The sequence below is a fragment of the Monodelphis domestica genome, chromosome 2 (assembly GCF_027887165.1).
Source record: "Monodelphis domestica isolate mMonDom1 chromosome 2, mMonDom1.pri, whole genome shotgun sequence".
Taxonomy (NCBI): Eukaryota; Metazoa; Chordata; class Mammalia; order Didelphimorphia; family Didelphidae; genus Monodelphis; species Monodelphis domestica.
Window position 1 is genome coordinate 170,829,062 of NC_077228.1, and position 21,471 is coordinate 170,850,532.

Consider the following 21,471-nt stretch of genomic DNA (forward strand, 5'->3'; position numbering starts at 1 on the left):
GACTTTTTCTGCCTCTTGAAATAATCATGTAATATGTTAGTTTGGTAACTGATATGGTCAATTATGTTGATAGTTTCCGAATATTAAATCACCCCTACATTCCTGGTGTAAATCCTGCCTGGTCATAGTGAATGATCCTTGTAATATATTGCTGTATTTTCTTTGCCTACTATCTTATTTAAAAATTTCGAGTCTATATTCATTAGTGAAATTGGCCTATAATTTTCTTTCTCTGTTTTTGTTCTTCCTGGCTTAGGTAAAAGTACCATATTTGTTTCATAAAAAGAATTTGGTAGAATTTCTTCTCTATGCATTTTCCCAAATAGTTTATATATTATTGGGATTAGTTGTTCTTTAAAAGTTTGATGGTTTTCACTTGTAAATCCATCTGGCCCTGGGGATTTTTATCTAAGGAGTTTATTGATGGCTTAGTCAATTTCTTTTTCTGGTATGGGATTACTTAAGGATTTTATTTCTTCTTTTGTTAATCTAGGCAATTTCTATTTTTTGTAATATTCAACCATTTCACTTAGATTGTCAGATTTATTGGCATATAATTAGGCAAAATAGCTCCTAATGATTGCTTGAATTTCCTCTTCATTGGTGGTGAGTTTAACCTTTTCATTTTTGATACTGATTATCGGATTTTCTTCCTTTTTTAAAAATCAAATTAATCAGTGCAATATTTTTTTTTCATAAAACCAACTCCTAGTCTTATTTATTATAGCAATAGTTCTCTTACTTTCAATTTTATTAATTTCCCCAATAATTTTTAGGATTTCCAATTTAGTCTTTAAATGAGGATTTTTAATTTGTTCTTTTTCTAGTTTTTTTAGTTGCACACCCAATTCATTGATCTGCATTTTCTCCATTTTATTGATGTAAGCATTTAGAAATATAAATTTTCCCCTAAGTACTGCTTTGGCTGAATCCTATAAATGTTGATATGTTGTCTTGTCATTTTCATTGTCATTAATAAAACAATTGTTTCTACTTTGTTCCTTGAATCACCCTTTTTTAGCATTAGATTATTTAGTCTCCAGTTAATTTTTTATTTAACTTTCCATGGAGCTTTATTGATTATAATTTTTATTAGACTATGATCTGAAAAGGTGCATTTATTATTTCTTCTTTTCTGCATTTGGTTGTAAAGTTTTTATGCCCTAATACAATGATGGTGAACCTATATAATAGGTGCCAAAGATGGCATGCAGAAAACTCTCTATGTGCACTTGTCTCCCCTCTTCCCCTCAGTTATTAGAAAGGCAGAGGAACTCAGGAACTCTCCACCACACCTGATGACATTTTTTCATATCCCCCACCTCTCTGCCCAGCAGCCTAATGGGAGCGCATGGGGTGGTGGTAGAGAGTGTGTGTGTGTGTGTGTGTGTGTGTGTGTGTGTGTGTAAGGTGGGTGGCTCATAGCTGAAAGAGCTGGAGGGGAATGGAATGCTTGGACCACTCCCTTACCCCTGCCTAAACTTGCTGAGGACATTCCTCATTTGACCCACCCCTCTGCCCAGCAGCCCAATGGGAGCGCTTCCTCCCTCCCTTGTGTAGGGTAAGAGGTGGGGACAGGGCATATGGGACATACTCAGCATGTGGTGGTGGGGATGGGGAGGGGCCCAGTACTCCATCCTTTAAAGGCCCATCATCATTGCTCTAATACATCTGTATTTTTCCATATGAACCATGTACTGCTGAAAAGAAGGTATATACCTTTCAATTCACATTCAGTTATTTTTAGAGATCTATTAGTTCTAACTTTTCTAAGATTCATTCACTTTGTTTACTTCTTTCGTGTTTTGGGGGGTTTGATTTATCTAGATCTGAAAAGGGGAAGTTGAGTTCCTCCAACTAGTTCATTTAATTTCTACTTTAAGAGTTTAGAGGTTATACCATTTGGTGCATATATGTTTAGTTTTGATATTACTTCATTTTTTGTAGTACCTTTTAGTAAAATGTAATTTCCTTTCTTTCCTCTTTTAATCAGATCTATTTTTCCTTTAGTTTTATCTGAGATCATGATTGCCACTCCTGCTTTTTTTACTTTAGATAATGTACAATAAGTTCTTCTCCAGCCTCTTTCCTTTACTCTGTGTGTGTCACCTTGCCTCTAATGTGTTTCTTGTAAAGAACATATGGTAGGATTTTGGTTTTTTATCCATTCTGCTATCTGCTTCTGTTTTTTTGGGTGATTTCATCCTTTTCACATTCACAGTTATGATTATCAACTGTGTATTCCCTTCCATCTTATTTTTCCTCTTTTGATTCTATTCTTTTTCTTTTCACTGTGTCCTTCCTTAACAGTGTTTTGCTTTTCATCACTTTCTACCTCTTTTCCCTCCCTCCTATTGCCACCCTACTTACCTTCTTTTATTCCCCTCCTACTTCTCTATAGGGTGATAGGATTTTACAGTCCAGTGAGTATGGTTGTTATTCCCTATTTGAGCAAGTTACAATGAGAGTAAAGTTTAAGTATTGCCTGTCACCAGGCTCATCTTCCCTACCGTAACAGTTCTTCATGCCTCTTTAGGTAAGGTAATTTACCCCATTCCATCTCTTCCTTCCCTTTTCTCTCAGTGCAAATATATTTTACATCCCTTGATTTTTTTTTGCATATTATATCATCACAATCAGCTTATTTCCCACCCTCTTTCTATGTATATACTCCCTCTAACTGTTCTACTACTAAGAATTTGTAAGAATTACAAATATCCTCTTTCCATATAGGAATACATACAATTTGATCTTATTAAGTCCCTTAAATTTTCTCTTATTTACCTTTTTAGTCTTTTCTTGGTCTTATGATTAGACTTCAGATTTTCTGTTTAGGTCTGGTCTTTTCATTAGGAATGCTTAGAAATCTTCTATTTTATTGAATGACTATTTTCCTCTTGAATGAATATTTTAAGTTTTGCTGTGTAAGGAGGAAAAGAGGTTTCATTTTTAAAGGAATGGACTTAATTATTTAAGAGTGTAGTTGCCAGGAATTCAATTAATTCCATAGAGATTTTATTGACAATTTATTTACAAAATGTAGAAAGTGTGAAGCAATAAATCAGAGAGAGGATAAGTTAAAATATCTAGCCTGAGCACTAAGTAATTTACTCCTGGCCCCTCTGGGCAGGGAGAATTAGTTTCAGTCGGCCTCAGTAAAGCCAAGGATCTGAGAAGTCTCTTCAGAAAATCCAGGAGTTAAGAGTCAGCTTTTTCACTCTCCACGTGTCAGTCCAGTCAGCAGATCCTTCTGCCCCTCTTCGCCAGCCTCAACTCGAAAGCATGAAGAATTGAATTCTAATAGGAAGTAACAGCTGCTTTTAAAGACGTTTTCTCTTGCATCACTTCCTGTGCCCGTGCCTTCCTCTAATTCTATGCCTACCAATCACAATTGATGCTCTGCTCTAGGCCTGCCCAAAAGGCAGTCAGTCGATTCTGATTCCTCACCCACTATTGCACATGTGGGTCACAGACCTCCCACTTCATGATTAAGTGGGATATTTACACTTTTGGTGATTAGATCTAAAATGGGCATACCTTCATACTCAACTTTTAAGTACTGTGTTTATACTTATGAGGATTAAATTATTTTTTATTTTTATTTTTTATTAAAACCCTTACCTTCCGTCTTGGAATCAATACTGTGTATTGGTTCCAAGGCAGAATAATGATAAGGGCTAGGCAATGGGGGTTTAAATGACTTGCCCAGGGACACACAGCTGGGAAGTGTCTGAGTTCAGTTTTGAACCAAGGACCTCCCGTCTCTAGACCTGACTCTCAATCCATTGAGCTACCCAGCTGCCCCCTATGAGGATTAAATCTAAAAATAGTCAGGGGTTACAATTTAATCTTTACAATCAGGGGAGAGTTAAGTATTTTCATTGTTATAATCAGGGGAGAACCAAGTCCTTTATAGCTGGATAGGTGATTCTGGGTTGTAAAAGTTAATTTTTCCCCATTCTGGAATATTATATTCCACTCCTTATGATTCATTAATATGGAGGCTGTTAAGTCCTGTGTAATCTTGATTATAGCTCCATGGATTTCTTTCTTTCTGGCAGCTGGCAGTATTTTCTATTTGACCTGGAAGCTCTGGAATTTGGATATGATATTCCTTGGAATTGTCATTTGGGGATTTCTTTCTGGAGGTGATCTGCAGATTTTTTCCATTTCTATTTTACTCTTTTCTTTAAAAATATCAGGGAAGTTTTCTTAGATAATTTCTTATATTATGATATCCAATTTTTTTTTTTTTGATCATGGCTTTCAGGTAGTCCAATAATTCTTAAATTCTCTCTCCTGGATTTATTTTCTAGGTCATCTGGTTTTTTTTTTCAATGAGATATTTAACATTTTCTTCTGTTTTTTTTCCCATTCTTTTCATTTTTTGGGGTGTGTGTTTCTTGATGTCTTATGGAATCATTAGCTTCTAGTTCCCCAATTCTAATTTTTATGGAACTGTAAAGTGCTCCCCTGGGGGCTAGAACCAGGACCTGGAATTCCTCAGGTAAGGGTGAGGGAAAAAAAGGAGACCAGAGAAAGATTGGAGTTGGAAGGACCTCATCTGCTGGTTGCAAAATGAGTGTGCTTTAATTCAAGCTGGTAACATCTTTTAAAGGCAAGGACTTAGGGGGCAGCTGGGTAGCTCAGTGGATTGAGAGCCAGGCCTAGAGATGGGAGGTCCTAGGTTCAAATCTGGCCTCAGACACTTCCCAGCTGTGTGACCCTGGGCAAGTCACTTGACCCGCATTGCCTAGCCCTTACCACTCTTCTGCCTTGGAGCCAATACACAGTATTGACTCCAAGATGGAAGGTAAGGGTTAAAAAAAAAGGCAAGGACCACAGACAGTAAAACAATTCTTGGAGAAACAAAGAGAATGTGTATCAGATAAGGCTCTGAGGTCACCTGAGTTCATGGAACAGTCAAATAAGAAATAACATGTTATTTCAATAACATGTTTTATTATGCTAAGAATAAAGAAGGTGAAGGAGAGGAAACTCAGCCCTTATCTAGACAGACTCTGAGTTCTCTTCCTCTGAGAGGGCACTCAAATCTTAATCTTAAACTGACTCTGAGTACCTCTGACAAGGAATGATTTTCTTCTGTGAGCTTTTGGACCTCCTTTTTTATTTGTCCCATTTCTTCTTGCATTGCTTTTATTTTTCTTCCCCATTTTTCCTCTGCCTCCCTTAGTTGATTTTTGAAATACTTTTTTGAGCTCTTCTAGAATCTTTATTCAATTAATGTTTTTCTTTGGAGCTTTGTGTGTATTTCCTTTGCTTTCACTGTTCTCTTCTGAGTCCTTTGTTCTTTGTCTCCATATAAATTATTGATGGAGAAAAGCCACGACCGCCATGCTGCGCACCTCCCGGCACTCTCAGTCTGCTTTGCCGCCCACCCTTGCTTGTCCTCTGCCATGCTCAGTGCCAGCCACACTGCTGTCGCTTGCCTTGCTGGAGCCACCTCTTGGGGTCCAGCTGCCAGTCTCAGCCAGGATGGCTGGAATGGTCTTAGTCATGAGGCTTTTCGAATTATTTCAAGGTGGGACTATGTGTCAGAAGCAATTAAGGGGTCAGTTATTGGTATTGACTTGGGTACAACTAACTCCTGCGTAGCAGTAATGGAAGGGAAACAAGCAAAGGTGTTGGAGAATGCTGAAGATGCCAGAACCACTCCCTCTGTTGTAGCCTTCACAGCAGACAATGAGCGCCTTGTTGGCATGTTTAAGCGCCTCATTGGTTGTCGATTTGATGATCCTGAAGTGCAAAAAGACATTAAAAATGTTCCTTCAAAATTGTCCTTTCCTCTAATGGTGATGCCTGGGTAGAAGCCCATGGGAAGCTATATTCCCCAAGTCAGATATGTGCATTTCTTTTGATGAAGATGAAGGAGACTGCAGAAAACTATCTAGGACATTCAACAAAAAATGCTGTTATCACTGTGCCTGCTTATTTCAATGATTCTCAACGATAGGCCACCAAAGATGCTGGGCAAATATCTGGCCTAAATGTACTTCGAGTGATTAATGAGCCTACAGCTGCTGCCTTGGCTTATGGATTGGACAAATCTGAAGATAAAGTCATTGCTGTGTATGATTTAGGTGGTGGAACTTTTGATATTTCTTTTTTTTTCTTCACTTTAAACATTATTTTATTTGGTCATTTCCAAACATTATTCATTGGAAACAAAGATCATTTTCTTTTCCTCTCCCCCACCCCCTTCCCACCACCTCTCCCATAGCCGACGCACTATTCCACTGGGTATCACATGTGTTCTTGGTTCGAACCCATTTCCATGTTGTTGGTATTTGCATTAGAGTGTTCAATTAGAGTCTCTCCTCAGTCATTTCCTCTCAACCCCTGTAGTCAAGCAGTTGCTTTTCCTCGGTGTTTTTACTCCCATAGTTTATCCTCTGCTTGTGGATAGTGTTTTTTAGATCCCTGCAGATTGTTCAGGGACATTGCATTGACACTAATGGAGAAGTCCATTACTTTCTATTGTACCACAGTGTATCAGTCTCTGTGTACAATGTTCTGGTTCTGCTCCTTTCACTCTGCATCACTTCTTGGAGGTCTTTCCAGTCTCCATGGAATTCCTCTACTTTATTATTCCTTTGAGCACAATAGTATTCCATCACCAACATATACCACAATTTGTTCAGCCATTCCCCAATTGAAGGGCATCCCCTCATTTTCCAATTTTTGGCCACCACAAAGAGTGCAGCTATGAATATTCTTGTACAAGTCTTTTTCCTTATTGTCTCTTTGGGGTCCAAACCCAGCAGTGCTATAGCTGGATCAAAGGGCAGATAGTCTCTTATCACCCTTTGGGCATAGTTCCAAATTGCCCTCCAGAATGGTTGGATCAATTCACAACTCCACCAGCAATGAATTAATGTCCCTACTTTGCCGCATCCCCTCCAGCATTCATTACTTCCCATAGCTGTCATGTTAGCCAATCTGCTAGGTGTGAGGTGATACCTCAGAGTTGTTTTGATTTGCATCTCTCTGATTATAAGAGATGTAGAACACTTCTTCATGTGCTTATTAATAGTTTTGATTTCTTTGGCTGAGAACTGCCTGTTCATGTCCCTTGCCCATTTATCAATTGGAGAATGGCTTGATTTTTTGTACAATTGATGCAGCTCCCTAACCCTTATGGAAAGAGTCTAGACTGAGGGCATTGGATGGGAGGAATTGCCTTGATGAAGACAAGTGGGATCCCACCCTCCTATCTCCTAGTCCTGAGCTAGCTGGGCACTATCAGGAGCAACTTCTTTGTTCAGGCAGGAGCAGAAGCATTGATGGGACTGCTGGGCAAAGCTGATGCTACCTAAGGCTTTGTTTTTTAGATAATCTGGAAGTGAGTGAGCTAAGACTGTGATTACTCTTGTTTTTAATTTATTTCTTTTAATTCTTAGTGCTCCCTGCCATTTTCTTTGGATAGCCATGCACTGGAACGTGATTCTGATAGGAATCAGAACATGAATTGTAAATGACTGATTAAAGCTCTCTGAATAGAAGGAGCATTCCTGGAAGATGGCTATTTGGAGTGTTTTTAATGAGCCTTGTTATTATTATTTTATAAAGATTATTTTATCAATACATTTAATAAAAAAAATTCCACATGAACTTTCTGAAGTTTTTTGACAATGATGTGTAAGATTAAATTTAATATCTAATAACTCCAAGTCTTATATTTTATAAGATTTAATAATAATCACTTGAAATAGAAGAAATAAATATACAAAAGTAAAAGCCTGAGTGAAGAGAAGTTTTCCCAGCCCTGTTAGTGAGAGAGACAGAGGGGCGGGGTTACACACAAACTTTATCTCCAAAACATAAGGATGTAAAGTGAGAATGAAAGTGGGGTGCTGGGATTCAAATTCTAATTCCAAAATCCCCCCTGTGATTCCATTGGAAAATGAGCAAGTCAAAATCTCCTAGATGTACACGCCTAGTTTCCCCAATGAATCAGTACACATAACCAACTTATCTCTCTAAATATCTTTATCTAGAAGTACATACACTTTATAAGGGGAAATTACAATAATTTGGGGATAAGCGGGAAATAAAAGAGAAAGAAAACAAAACCAATGATTGCTAGGTGCTTTAACAAAAAACCAACTGGGGGCAGTCCCCTTTGGCAAAATAAATGCATTCAACCCCCCACAGTTCAATTTCACTACATCCCAAAGTTCACTCTAGATCTTTTCATGCAATGTATGGTTTCTGCAGGCATATCCATGGTATCTTCTCCAAACAGTTCACTTTCTGGATTTGGGGGAAGTAGCAAGTTTCTTATCCTAAAATTATTCTCAAACAAGAATTTAAACTTGTGTTATAGGAGGATACATGACTGAGTTATGAGGTATATAAATCATTTTTAAAAAAAAAATCAAAAACATGAAAAACCCAAATAAAAAAAGAAAAAGTAACTTCTGGATGAAACATAAAATATCAAAGTCTTACTTATAAAAATTCTTTTTTTAAAATCCTTACCTTCCATCTCTGAATCAATACTGTGTCTTGGTTCCAAGGCAGAAGAGTGGTAAGGTCTAGGCAAAGGGAGTTAAGTATGGGCAGTCCAGGAGAAAGCCTTTGATGTGATTGGTAGATGTGAAAATTTAGAGGTGGAGACACAAGGGTGAAAGGTCTACAATATTTGGTATTTTTTCTTCTCTCAAAAACTCTTTCCCTGGAAAGTTGGATCTGGCTGATCACTTCCTGTGAGCAGCCTGGGCACCAGTTCAATCCTGGAACATAGCCTGGAGGAGCTCACTCAGACAGCTTCCTTGAGATGGTCTCCTGGTGAGTGATAAGACTGACTTCCTTTTCCCTTGGGCTCAGGGAGGCCCCTTTGGCCAAGGCCTTTAACTCCGGCCTGGCTCAGCCTGAGCCAAAGCAGTTTAAATTAACTCTTTTTTTTCCTCTTCCTCTCTCTTCTCCTTAAATTCCTTCCCTCTATATTAATTCAATTACCATAAATTTCCAGACTGACTTGGGAATTTTATTTGGTGACCATTTAAATCTAGATTTAAAGTCACAACTCTAAATTCATCTTTATAGTCTGGAAATGTATGTGTATTGGTTCCAAGGCAGGAGAATGGTAAGGGCTAGGCAATGGGGGTTAAGTGACTTGCCCAGAGTCACACAGCTAGGAAGTGTCTAAGGTCAAATTTGAACCCAGGACCTCCCATCTCTGGGCCTGACTCTCAATCCACTGAACTATCTAACTGCTTCGCTCATTTATCTTTAAAGATGATAAATTCTGGAATAATTAAAACGTTGATAGGATAGATTAGAGGTTTGGGAAGGAAATTGCTCTGGAATCCTTGCATTGTGACAGGAAATTCATTTAGCAGCATCTCTTGTGATGTTTTCATTGGGGTTTCCTTAGGGCATTTCTTCTCTAAAACTAATGAGCACTCTTCCCCCTTTAGTTGAACCTAAAGAGATTTCTTTGTTAGAGTTTTAAGATTTTGTACTGTGCTTGCTAATGGGTTAAGGGTCTTATTGCTGGAAATGTATACCAGTCGAATCCATTGAAACCCTGATACAATTTCTAACTTTCTTGTGTCTGCTTTGTGGACTATTCATAAGCCAGCCTTCATTAAATTTCTTAAAACTAGGTTTTAATATTTAGCTGCCACAAGAGAGGAAAAACACAGTGATCTAGAACACACCAGTTTTAAGGTATGGATTAGGCTGTCAACCTGCCTGATTGATATTTCTTTTAAAATTATACATAGTACTAATTTATAAATGAACGGCCTAGTTTTTCCTTTGGATTTGTTAATGTCTTTGTAAATCCTTTTCTCAATCTTATGATTCACATTTTGGAATTATGCTTTTCTAGACTCTCTCAAAGTTTGGTTAACAAGAGTAGAGTTTAGTGTTTACCCAGATAAGAGAATACATAAACTGAGTTCAAGTTTTGGCAGGAATCTAACCGATGACCTTATTCTGATTTGTGTTTTATATTCTTCATTGGATATTTTAATTTTTTCATTTTTTCCTGGAAGTAGGTTAGTGTATTTTGTAGTATTTATGAACTGATCTTTCTTTGATAACTGTAATTATTTTCCTAGTGATTAATAATTTCATTTGAATGTTGTTAAATAACCCTAATGTTTATATATGTATATATAGTCTTCCCTTCATAAAAGCACAGATTAGACTTATTTCTTCAAGACCAGTTTTAAAGATTTTTAAAAATTGTGACTTTTGATGATCAATATTAAGCTGTTTATAGTAGGAATTTCTGTTGTGCTGAATCCTTTGGTTGATACTAACAAATATCTATTTGTGTCGTCAATTCTTAGTTCTGTGCTTTGCACAGTTATTGCTCAATAAAATATTTTTTCATTCATTTATTTATTCATTCATAGAGGTGTATACTTTTAATGCCAATATTCCTTTGATATTCTGAGTGTGACTTACAGAATACCATAGTCTCTAAGGAATTAGAATTGACATCCTTCAAAGAGTAGTGGAGAAGCAAGCATGTGGTGGGTTGAGCAGGCCGCAACACTTTACAAACATGCTTTTATGAAGATGTCATTGATGAAACTCAGGATTCAAGAAATGCGAATGCTTGTTATGTAATAAAGGCAAGGAATAATGGATGGATTGCTCATATGTGTAGTTGTTATCATCATCATCAAAATAACTTGAGGAAGGCTTCCAGCATGTTGGCTAGACTCCTTGTGGTGAACTTATGGAAAAATTTAGACAAAAGCTAAGCAGGACAGAGAGGCACAGATAAACTGTAATTTATAGTAATGGAAGCAATCACAAAATTAAGATCACAGACTCATTTGATTATTTGTGTAATGAATAAGAAAGTGGGTGGTGTCCTAAGGCAGTGATGTCAAAGTGTAGGGCCTCAGGCTCACCAGAATCAGTTTGTAATATAGTTGGGAAATGTTTAAAAAAGTAAGTAAAAATGTAATAGAAGAAAGATAATGTTAATTTGTGGTTTTCAAAGGCAATATGCAATCCTCAGAAATTTATTTCTACATAAGTTTGACACACTGGTTCAGAAGTAACACTATTCTGAAGGACCCCAATATTCACTGAGTATCTCTTCTGAGATATTATGAGAATAGATATACTGAACAATTTGCACAAACTTCATACTGACTCTCTAACTCAAAGTGTTAGAGCCATCTGGATTGGCTAACTGACATATGAACCAGTAGGAACAACTATCCTCAAAAATAAAAAAAATATTTCAAAAAGTATCTTGATACAGGTTGGTCCTTTCCCCTTATCTTTCTCCAATCTGTTTGGGATACAGATACACAATATTTTTGTATGTATTTCTGGGCATAGTTTTGTGGCTTACAGGGCTTATTCTTTCCCACTCTATGGCAATATGAAGGGAGTTGGAAGTAGATAGACCACAGAGCGAGGGGCTGAAATATTTACATACTATTAGGAGGGATAGTAACTGGACCATGAATACATAGGTTAAAAAATTTAACTAGAATTTAATGCAGTAACTTGAGTCCTAAGAATCATCCAGATAACCAAGGTTCCTTCCCACATGGCACTTATATTATGAAATGTAATGATATCTTCTTGAATTCTAGAACTCTCTTCAGATGGAGCAACCTGTGACAAATTTGGTGATCTCTAAGGAGAGGTTGTAGAATACTGTTCATATAGCAATCTGGCATTGGAACTGTGTGGCCATGCAATAGCAGGGTGGGCAAGCATTTTTTGTGCTTAATGACTGTATTTACTACAGGTGGGTTTTTCAAATGGTCACTTATGTGTCTTGTATTTAGTAAAGGTGTTAGTATTGGTATTGTGATGTGCAAAATTATAATGTGTTTATTGTTTTAGAAGATATAGACAGAGGGAAGAGGGCTAACAAAGAATTTTAAGTATTTATGATATCTAGATATGATAGAAATGAAAAGGAGGATATGAAGAATATCTAGACCTACTATAATGTGGTTTTAGAATCCTGAGTTTAGGACTTCCAGGTAAGCGTGGAGGCAGTCTAGACATGGGATTCTTCCTCTCCTCAGCACCCACCGATATAGACTACCTCAAAAGACCAAAAAAACCCAAATTCATAAGAACGAAGGGACTCTAAAGTAGGGCACAGCATTGAAGGTACGTGGGATTTGGGCATTTCCTCACTATAAGGGGGTGAAAAAGCTCCCATCCAAATGTGAGTAGATGATCTACACTCCCCCACCCTACCTACGGAGCCAGAGTCGGAGCCAGAGTCAGAGCCAGCGCGTGCCAGAATCAGCGAGTGAGTGAGGGGCACCTCTAGAGTGAGCAAGGGGCACCTCTAAGTCCTTGGGAGCTGACTAAGACCACCAAAGACCTACCCCTGAGAGCAGCTACACCTGAAACCCCTGCGGGCTGGGGAGTGCAGACCTTGGGTGCTCTTGGGAAGGTAGCACAGAGAAAGGCAGCGAACATCGGAAACTGCGGAGATTTGAGAGCTTGCCTCAGGCAAAATCCTTGCTCCTTAACTCCATACACAGAGAGCTTGTCCATCTCACTCAGATTTCTGGCTAAAAAGGGAAGGAAAAACCTCCACAGTGATGGCAAATTGTGCCCAGGAGCAACAAACACCCTCAAGAAAAACAAATAGAAGACATTGACTCTTGAACATTTTTACAGAGGAAAAACCCAGGCTACAGAGGAAAAACAAACAAAACCAAAACCTTCTAAAAAATAGAATTCTGAGTTTACATTGTGACTTTTATATAGAACATTATGGACTTAGAGCTGGAAGACCATTTATCTTGGAGGCCATGTAGTTCAACACCTTCATTTTACAATTGAGGAACTAAAGGCCAGAAGTTGAATGACCTAGTCCAGGAACACTAGATAGGAACCTAGGAGGCTTTCTCATTCCAAATCTGACATTTCATTTTATCACATTGCCAGTGCTATTCAACTCATAATGTAATTTCTGATTTTAACTTCTTATAATGTTCCTGTTTTGGGCTACTTCTCTATATAGTGACTATATAGGGCTTCATGGATGCTAATGAATCTGAACTACTTACACTATAGTTTATGAGCCCCCAACTGGTGAGTTTCCCCTTACCAGTTGGTCAGGAGAAACAATTTGCTCAAAGTAATAATATTTAATAAGGTAGCACAGCATGAAGAGTATTTAGGAAATATTTCCCTTATAAACCCATGTTTCATTCTCCCATAAATATAGTATCCATGGGAAGATTGGGTACAGATTCTGAGGATAATGGTAATGAGGCATGCCAAGGGAAAATATATGGCCAAGGCAGTTCGCAACAATGGTTTGGCTGGTTCTTGTTATCTTTTGCCTCCTTATTACATCTTCATGTTACTTCCATTTGTTGTTTAGCTAGACTTCCAAGGTCTGCCCTTCTCTGAAGCTTGACTATTGCCAGAGGTTATGTTGGTTGTCCCCTTCTCCCTGTCTCTTAGAATCAGTAATGTGTATTGGTTCCAAGGCAGAAGAGTGGTAAAGGCTAGGCAATGGTGGTTAAGCTTGTTACACATCTAGGAAGTGTCTGGGGCATATTTGAACCCAGGTCCTCCCAACATTCAGCCTGACACTTTACCCATTGTGTTAACTAGCTGCCCCAAACAGGCTAGCTTTCGTTTTTTTATTATTATTTTAATCTTTAAATATTTTTCTATGTTTACATGATTCATTTTCTTTCCCTCCCCTCTTCCCTCCTCACTCCCAGAGATGACAAGCAATTCTACTGGGTTGTGTAAATGTTATCACTTGATACCTATTTCCATAAATAAATAAATAAATGATGTCATTTGTTTTTCTTTTGAATTTCTATTCTCATAGTTCTTTCTTTCCATGTGGTTAGCATCCTTCAGGAGTGTTCTGGCTTGTTGCATGGCTACTAGTAGCAAAGTCTATTACATTGGATTGTTCCACAATGTTTTACTTTCTGTGTATAATAGGCTAGCTTTTTTTTTCTGAATGAATTGTTTTTATTTAAATTTTAAATTTTTAAAAAATTGATTAATTAGGAAAATGTTTCCATGGTTAAATGATTCATGTTATTTCCCTCCCTTCCTCTCATTCCCCTCCCATAGCCAATGCGCAATTCCTTTGGGTTTTACATGTGTCATTGATCAAGACCTATTTCCACATTATTGATATTTGCATTAGGGGTAATGATTTAGAGTCTACATCCCCAATCACGTCCCCATCGACCCATGTGATCAAGCAGTTGTTTTTCTTCTGCATTTCTCCCCCCACAGTTCTTCCTCTGGATGGGTATAGCATTCTTTTTTATAAGTCCCTCAGAATTGTCCTGGATCATTGTAATTGTTAAATTTTTTATGGTTGGACTTGAATACTAAATTGGTGGTCACCAGGGATTTAATTTCTAAATCCCCAAATGAATTTACTAAAGTAAATGGAATTTATGGTAGTTTATTTACAATAGAGGGAATATATTAAGGAAGAGATAAAAGGGGAGAGAGAGAGAGCTCTGCTTCCTCAGAGCCAGGTAGAAACTTTAAGGCCCTAATCAGGGAAAGGAGTCTCCAGATGATGGGCCTTTCATCAGAGGTTCACACCTCCAGAAAGGCAGGGAAACTAAGTCAGCCTTTCACTCACAAGGAAAGCAGTCTGCAATCTCCCGCATGAGCTCCTACAGGGTCGAGTTCTGAGTGTCTGTCTTCCAGTCTCTCCTCAAGTGTCTGTCTTCCAGTTCAACTCCAAGTGATTCTTCCAGTCTCTCCTCAGAGTGACTCTTCACTCTAATGCAACTCCGAGTCAGAGCATTCTTCAATCTGTATCCTCTTGTGTGCCTCTGTTTCCTCTATTTAAGGATCTTTTTCTCTTGTGTCACCTCCCCTAAATTTTACATCTACCAATCACAGCAGATGTCCTCTCCAGGACTGCCCACTCTTTAATTCACATCTTTTTTGGTTAGATTATACCTTTTTTGGTTAATTTGCACCTTTAGTAGTTAGTTCCCACTTTTAGTGGTTAGTTACTTTTTTGTAGATTAAAATGGGTAGATCTACTTCAAATACTGAGTTAACACTTTTGGGGATTAAAATCTAAAAATAGTCTGAGGATTACAATTCAATCTAACTAATAAAGGAAGAGCTAAGTACCTTTATTGTTACAATTTAATCTTCACAATCAAGGAAGAGCTAGAAGTACCATCATTGTTACAATCCAGGGAGAGCTAAATCCAATCTTCACACATTTGCTGCTAGTAGAGAAGTCCATTACGTTTGTTTGTGAACAGGCTAGCTTTCTTAAAAGCAGTCAGGGTATGGTCAATCCTTTACCAATAGAGAGATGTCTATAATTAGGGAGTACAGTAGTACAGGTTGTATAGAGCCTCGTAAGGGAGTAGCTGAGTTTTAGAACCCTGTTATAGTAATCCATCTCTGTGTCCTTCTCTTTACTTTCTGTGATTATAGCTATCTTTATATATAATTTAACACATTATTGTTATTTATCCTTTTATTATGTTAATTATTATATATTCACATATTATATAATATAATAGAATTTTATCCTAGTTTGTTATTGATCAGCTCTGCTTTCCCCCTTACAATTATAATACTTGATGTTTGTGATAACTGGTAAAATATAATAGGTATATACATTAGAACGAATGCTAGTGCCACAATCATAACTTTTAAAGTTTATTAAATATAATATAAATTATTAATTATAGTATTTGATATAGTGAACCCAACTACGGTTTCTATATGATTTTTACCTGTGGGTAATAACCTGAGGATTAGAAGGGAGACTAAGGAAATGGGTGAATAATAAAGACTCAGAGACAACAAGTTAGAAGGGATGGGGAGTGGCACGAACTCCGAGTAAATATGAGGAATAAGAAAATACATGGGGAGTCACAACTCCTTAATGCCTCCTATGGACAAGAGTGCCAGAGGATTAATAGGAAGCATGGGGGCGACAGTGTCGCTAGGAAAGAAAGTACGGGGGGAGTAACAACTCCTTAATGCCTCCTATGGAGTATCATATTGTTTAATTTCCAATTGGTTTTAGATTTGGTTTTCCATGTACCATTACTAATCATTATTTTTATTGCCTTGTGATCTGAGAAGGCTGCATTTATTATTTCTGCTTTTCTGCATTTGTGTGCTATGTTTCTGTGACCTAATGTATGGTCAATTTTTGTGAATGTGCCATGTGGTGCTGAGAAGAAGGTGTATTCCTTTTTATCCCTATTTATTTTTCTCCATATGTCTATTAATTCTAATTTTTCTAAGATTTCATTCACTTCTTTTACCTCTTTCTTATTTATTTTTTGATTTGATTTATCTAAATTTGATAATGGTTGGTTTAAGTCTCCCACTAGTATGGTTTTATTGTCTATTTCTTCCTTCAATTCTCCTAGTTTCTCCATTAGAAATTTGGGTGCTATATTATTTGGTGCATACATGTTGATTAATGATATTTCCTCATTGTCTAAGGTCCCTTTTAACAAAATATAATTACCTTCCCAATCCCTTTTGATCAGGTCTATTTTTGCTTTGGCTTTATCAGATATCATGATTACCACTCCTGCCTTCTTTCTATCAGTTGAGGCCCAGAAGGTCTTACTCCATCCTTTAATTCTGACCTTGTGGGTGTCAACCCGCCTCATGTGTGTTTCTTGAAGACAACATATGGTAGGGTTTTGGATTCTAATCCATTCTGCTATTCATCTACGTTTTATGGGTGAGTTCATCCCATTCACGTTCAAAGTTATGATTGTCATTTGTGGACTCCCTGGCATTTTGATTGCCTTCCCCAATTCTAACCTTTTCTTCTTCGGCTCTACCTTTTAGTCCAGTGATTTACTTTGAATCAGTCCCCCTTGTCCTCTCCCTTGATGTTTCCCTTTTTAGTCCCTCCCTTTTTGTTCCCTCCCCCTTCCCCCTCTCTTTCCCTCCCTTTTTGTTCTCCCTCTCCCCCTCCCCCCCTTGGTTTTCCCTTCTCCTTACCCTTGTTGGGTAAGATAGAATTCAAGATCCCAATGGATCTGGATGTTTTTCCCTCTCAGAGTTGATTTCCCTGAGATTGAGGTTTAAGTACCGCCCCCCCCCTCTCTTCCTCTCCTTCTTATGGGAGTTTTCTTCCCCTCCCCTTCCCATGTGAATCTTTGTGTGAGAATGATTATTCTATTTGGTCTTTCTTTACCCCCTATTTATACATTACATTTTCCCCACATATTAGTATACATAGATTGATATAAATGTAGTCCTTATAGAAGAGAGTTTGAGTAAAAGAAGAAGATAACATTTTCCCCTTTCCTTAATATTTACCTTTTCAGGTATTCCTTGCTCTTTGATTTTCGGTATCAAACTTTCCACAGAGCTCTGGTCTTTTCTTTGCAAAAAGTTGGAAGTCTTCTATTTTGTTGAATGCCCATACTTTCCCTTGGAAGTATATAGTCAGTTTTGCTGGGTAGCTGATTCTTGGTTGGAGACCCAGCTCTCTTGCCTTTCTGAAGATCATGTTCCATGCCTTATGATCATTCAGAGTAGAACTTGCAAGGTCTTGTGTGACCCTGATTGGCATTCCTTTATATCTAAATTGTCTTTTTCTGGCTTCCTGTAGGATTTTTTCTTTTGTTTGATAGCTTTGGAATTTGGCAATTACATTCCTGGGAGTTGTCTTTTGGGGGTTTAGTGTAGAAGGTGTTCTGTGAGCTCTGTCAGTGGCTGTATTGCCCCCTTGTTCTAGAATCTCTGGGCAATTTTCTTTGATTATATCTTGTATCACCATGTCCAGTTTGGTGTTTATTTCTGGCTTTTCTGGGAGTCCAATTATTCTTAAATTATCCCTTCTCCCTCTATTTTCCAGATCTATCACCTTGTCGGTGAGATATTTTATGTTCTCTTCTAATTTCTTGGTGTTTTGGCTTTGCTTTATTAATTCTTGCTCTTTTACACGATCGTTGTCTTCCAGCTGCCTGATTCTGGCCTTTAAAGCCTGGTTTTCCTTTTCAGTTTCATCATACCGGTTTTGTAGATGCGTGAATTTCTTTTGCATTATTTCCAACTTTTCCTCCCAGAAGGCTTCCATCTTTTTGGTCATTTCTGATTCAAATTCTTCATAGGTTTGTGGAGAGTTTCCATTTCCTTTGGAAGGTTTTGGAGCATTTTCTTGTATATTATCTTCTATCTGCTCTGTATTTTGTATTTTGGCTCCATAGAATGTGTCCAAAGTCGCCCCTTTCTTCTTAATTTTCTTGGTATTTTGGGGCTTCTGTGCTTCTGTGGAGTTTGCCATCTCTGAATGTGGAGGATTAGCTTTTCTTATCTCTGTCTGGTGTTCAGAGGCTTTAGTCCTGGGCAGATGGTTCTATGAGCTTTCCCTGGGTTAAACTGAATATGCCTCACTGGAACTGGAATGGAAGGGTCGGACCACATTGCTTTCCGGAAGTTGCCTTCAGAATCGCTGGCCATGAGGCTGTTTCGTTGGCCTGCGGGGGGATGGGCTGCAGCTTCCCCAAGCTCTGAGGGCAGGGACTTTCACTGAGACTTGGATAGCAGGATCCAGCCCCTGAGGCTGTCTTGCTCCAGGCAGTGACTTTCACTGGGACTCGGATAGAAGGCCCTGAGGGTTGTTGTTCCGAGGACCCTGCTCTCTGAGCCGGGCGGGGCTGCGGCTTCCGGGAGCCTTGGACTCTGCGCTCCTACCCCTTAGGTCCGAGTGATCTCGGGTTCTGGCTTTTGAGGGGAGCCGTACCTTTTGATCCGGGTCCAGGTCCAGGAGGAGGGTTCCCAGGGTCTGTGCTGTTGATCGCTTTGAATTTCGGAGCCTTAGGAGCTTATAGTTTGAGATCGGTCGGGAAGGGTTTTCCGGAGATCTGAACTTTAGCTTTCTCTAAGCCGCCATCTTAACCGGAAGTTGGGCCTTAATGCCTCCTATGGACAAGAGAGTCTGAGCATTAATAGGAAGCATTTGGGCGACAGTGTCATAAGGAACAACAGAAAAAGAAAGGACAGAGCACTTTGAAGATACAGGGAAGTAAGAGTTAAGAGGAGAGGAGGGAAGAGACAGAAATCGCACTTGTTCCCCCTAATTTATTGGCAGTTTTAGGAATGTGTATTAGGAGGAGATCAATGCATACATAACATGGCATAGGTCCTAACATTGGTTGAATTGACAATGACAAGATCAAAGAGGAGGAGATTAATCCAACCTGTGCTTTGCAAATGAATGTAGTTGGAGCCAGGGCATGACTGTCAATGCCCTAATGGAACCCGCGCTTTGCAAATGAATGTAGTCCCAGCCAGGACTCTGGCTGTCAACACCCAGCTCAGGAATTTGCTAGTCCTTTGGACTGTCCCTTTCTACACCATGTGTCTGGTAAATGAATATACAGGATACAATATCAATACATCAATCATACTTTCCAGGTGCTAACATGCCTGGTATGCTACAATCTGCATGGTAAATGAGTAGTTAAATGTAATTGGATTGATAAACTAAACTTTATGACACAAGGTTTATCATAAGTATTTGATTTCTACTGTGCTTGTAAAATTAAATATTTAATTTGGCCATTGAGGAAAAGATTAGCCTGTCATTTCCCCCCTTGATAGCATAGCACCAGGAGTTTATTCAGATGACTTAATTAGCACATGTTATCCTAATAAGGATCTGTCACAAGTATAGCAGAAGCATTAATGTTTAGTGCTGTATTTTGGCCAGGAAAAACCTTTAATCTCTGATGATAACCCAATTGTTTCCTAAAGTGGAGAACAAAGTGGGATACAGAGGGACTATATGGCATTAATATTGAGCAAAAAGGCTACACAAAAACAGCATGGCTGAAAATGAAAGGTACATTTCTTCTTTCTTTATAGGGATGAAGAACTCTAGAGGTAGAACCCAGCATATGATGTTGAAATTGATTAGTTTTGCTGAACTGCTTTTTTCTCTCTTCTGTTTTCTCCTTTGTTATAAGACAGATGGATATATTGGGAAATTAATAATATATAAAACCAAAAGATTTTAGTAGAATAGAATGAAAGATATAAAAGATTAAATATTTCACTAGAGAAAAGCTAAGAAGAAGGTGTGAATGAAGAGTTGAAATTTTGTCTGTGACATTTGGGAAGATGGGGATCAATCAGGTATCTACAGATTGTAAATCTTAGGAAAGGTGTAGACAGACAACTTGGTATGGGTGGGAAGAATGTGTGTGCATGTCTATTGCTACAGGTAGCACAATCAGAATACTACTAATGAAGTTAGAGTTGGATTGAACTTCCATCATTCTGAAGTCATCCATGCCTTCCATGGCAGAGTCTATTGGCTAGGGGAAGGTAGTACAGAGCCAAAGACTCAGTGGAATTGGGTTTATAGAGCTGGATTTAAAATAGCATATGAAGACAGCAGCAGTTATAACTTTGTTTCTCTTTTTTAAAAAAATCAATATTATTTTAATTCCCACATCCTTGCCCTTGCCACCTTCCTCCTTTGACACAGTGAGAAAAACAAAGCCCTTGTTACGAACATGTATAAACAAGCAAAAACAAGCAAAACAAAAAGCATTAGCTATGTCCAAAACCAAATATGTCTGAATCTGAACTCTTGATTAAATATCATTTATTAGAATTTGGGTAGCACGTTTCATCATGAGTCCTCTGGAATCAGAGTTGATCATTTTGTTGATCAGAGGTCCCAAATCTTTGTTTCTAAGCCTTACCTTCTGTCTTAGAATCATTTGCAAGGCAAGCATTAAGGGCTAGGCAATTGGAGTTAATGACTTACCAAGAGTTATATGGCTAGGAAGTCTTTGAAGCCACATTTGAACCCAGAACTTTCCAATTCCAGACCTATCCACTGAGCTACCTAGCTGTTCCCTTAGTTTTTCAAAGTTTTTTTTTATGATATTCTTATTGTTGAAATTGTTTTTCTGCTTCTGTTCCCTTTACTTTGCTTTAGTTATTGTAAATCTTCCCAGGTTACTCTGAAACTAATACTTTTCTTAATTTTTTTATAGTACCAAAGTATTGAATCACATTCTTATACCATAACTTGTTCAGTTATTTTCCAAATGATGTATACCACTTAAGTTTCCAATTCTTTGACACCACAAAAAACAATTATAAATACTTTTGTAAATATGGCTCCTTTGCTTTACTTTGATATCTTTGGGTTATAGGCCTAGTGGTTGTATCTCTGGGTCAATGGGGGTGGTATGCACAGTTTAATAGTTTTGGGGGCATAATTCCAAATTGCTTTTTTAGAATGACTAGGCCAAAGTTCTATCATTAGTGTATTAATGTACCTGTTTATCATAACTCCTCCAGTATTTGTTATTTTCTGTTTTAATTTTCATTTCTCTAATTATTAGTGAGTGAAAGGATTTTTTAAATATGACTTGCTATCTTGGGTTTCTTCCTCTGAAAAACTATTAGTTATTTCTTTATACAATAAAGCTTCATTTAATTGGAACTCTTGATAAACTGGAAGTTTTTACTTTC

At 38.0% G+C, this 21,471-nt stretch overlaps 1 protein-coding gene and 1 pseudogene across 1 annotated transcript in view; both read left to right on the forward strand.

The window, feature by feature from the left end:
* YY1AP1 (YY1 associated protein 1) overlaps window positions 1–21,471 on the forward strand; it is a 65,258-nt gene that overhangs the window by 12,917 nt on the left and 30,870 nt on the right. The gene's annotated exons all lie outside the window — the stretch shown is intronic.
* Window positions 828–17,172, forward strand: LOC130457187 (stress-70 protein, mitochondrial-like; annotated as a pseudogene).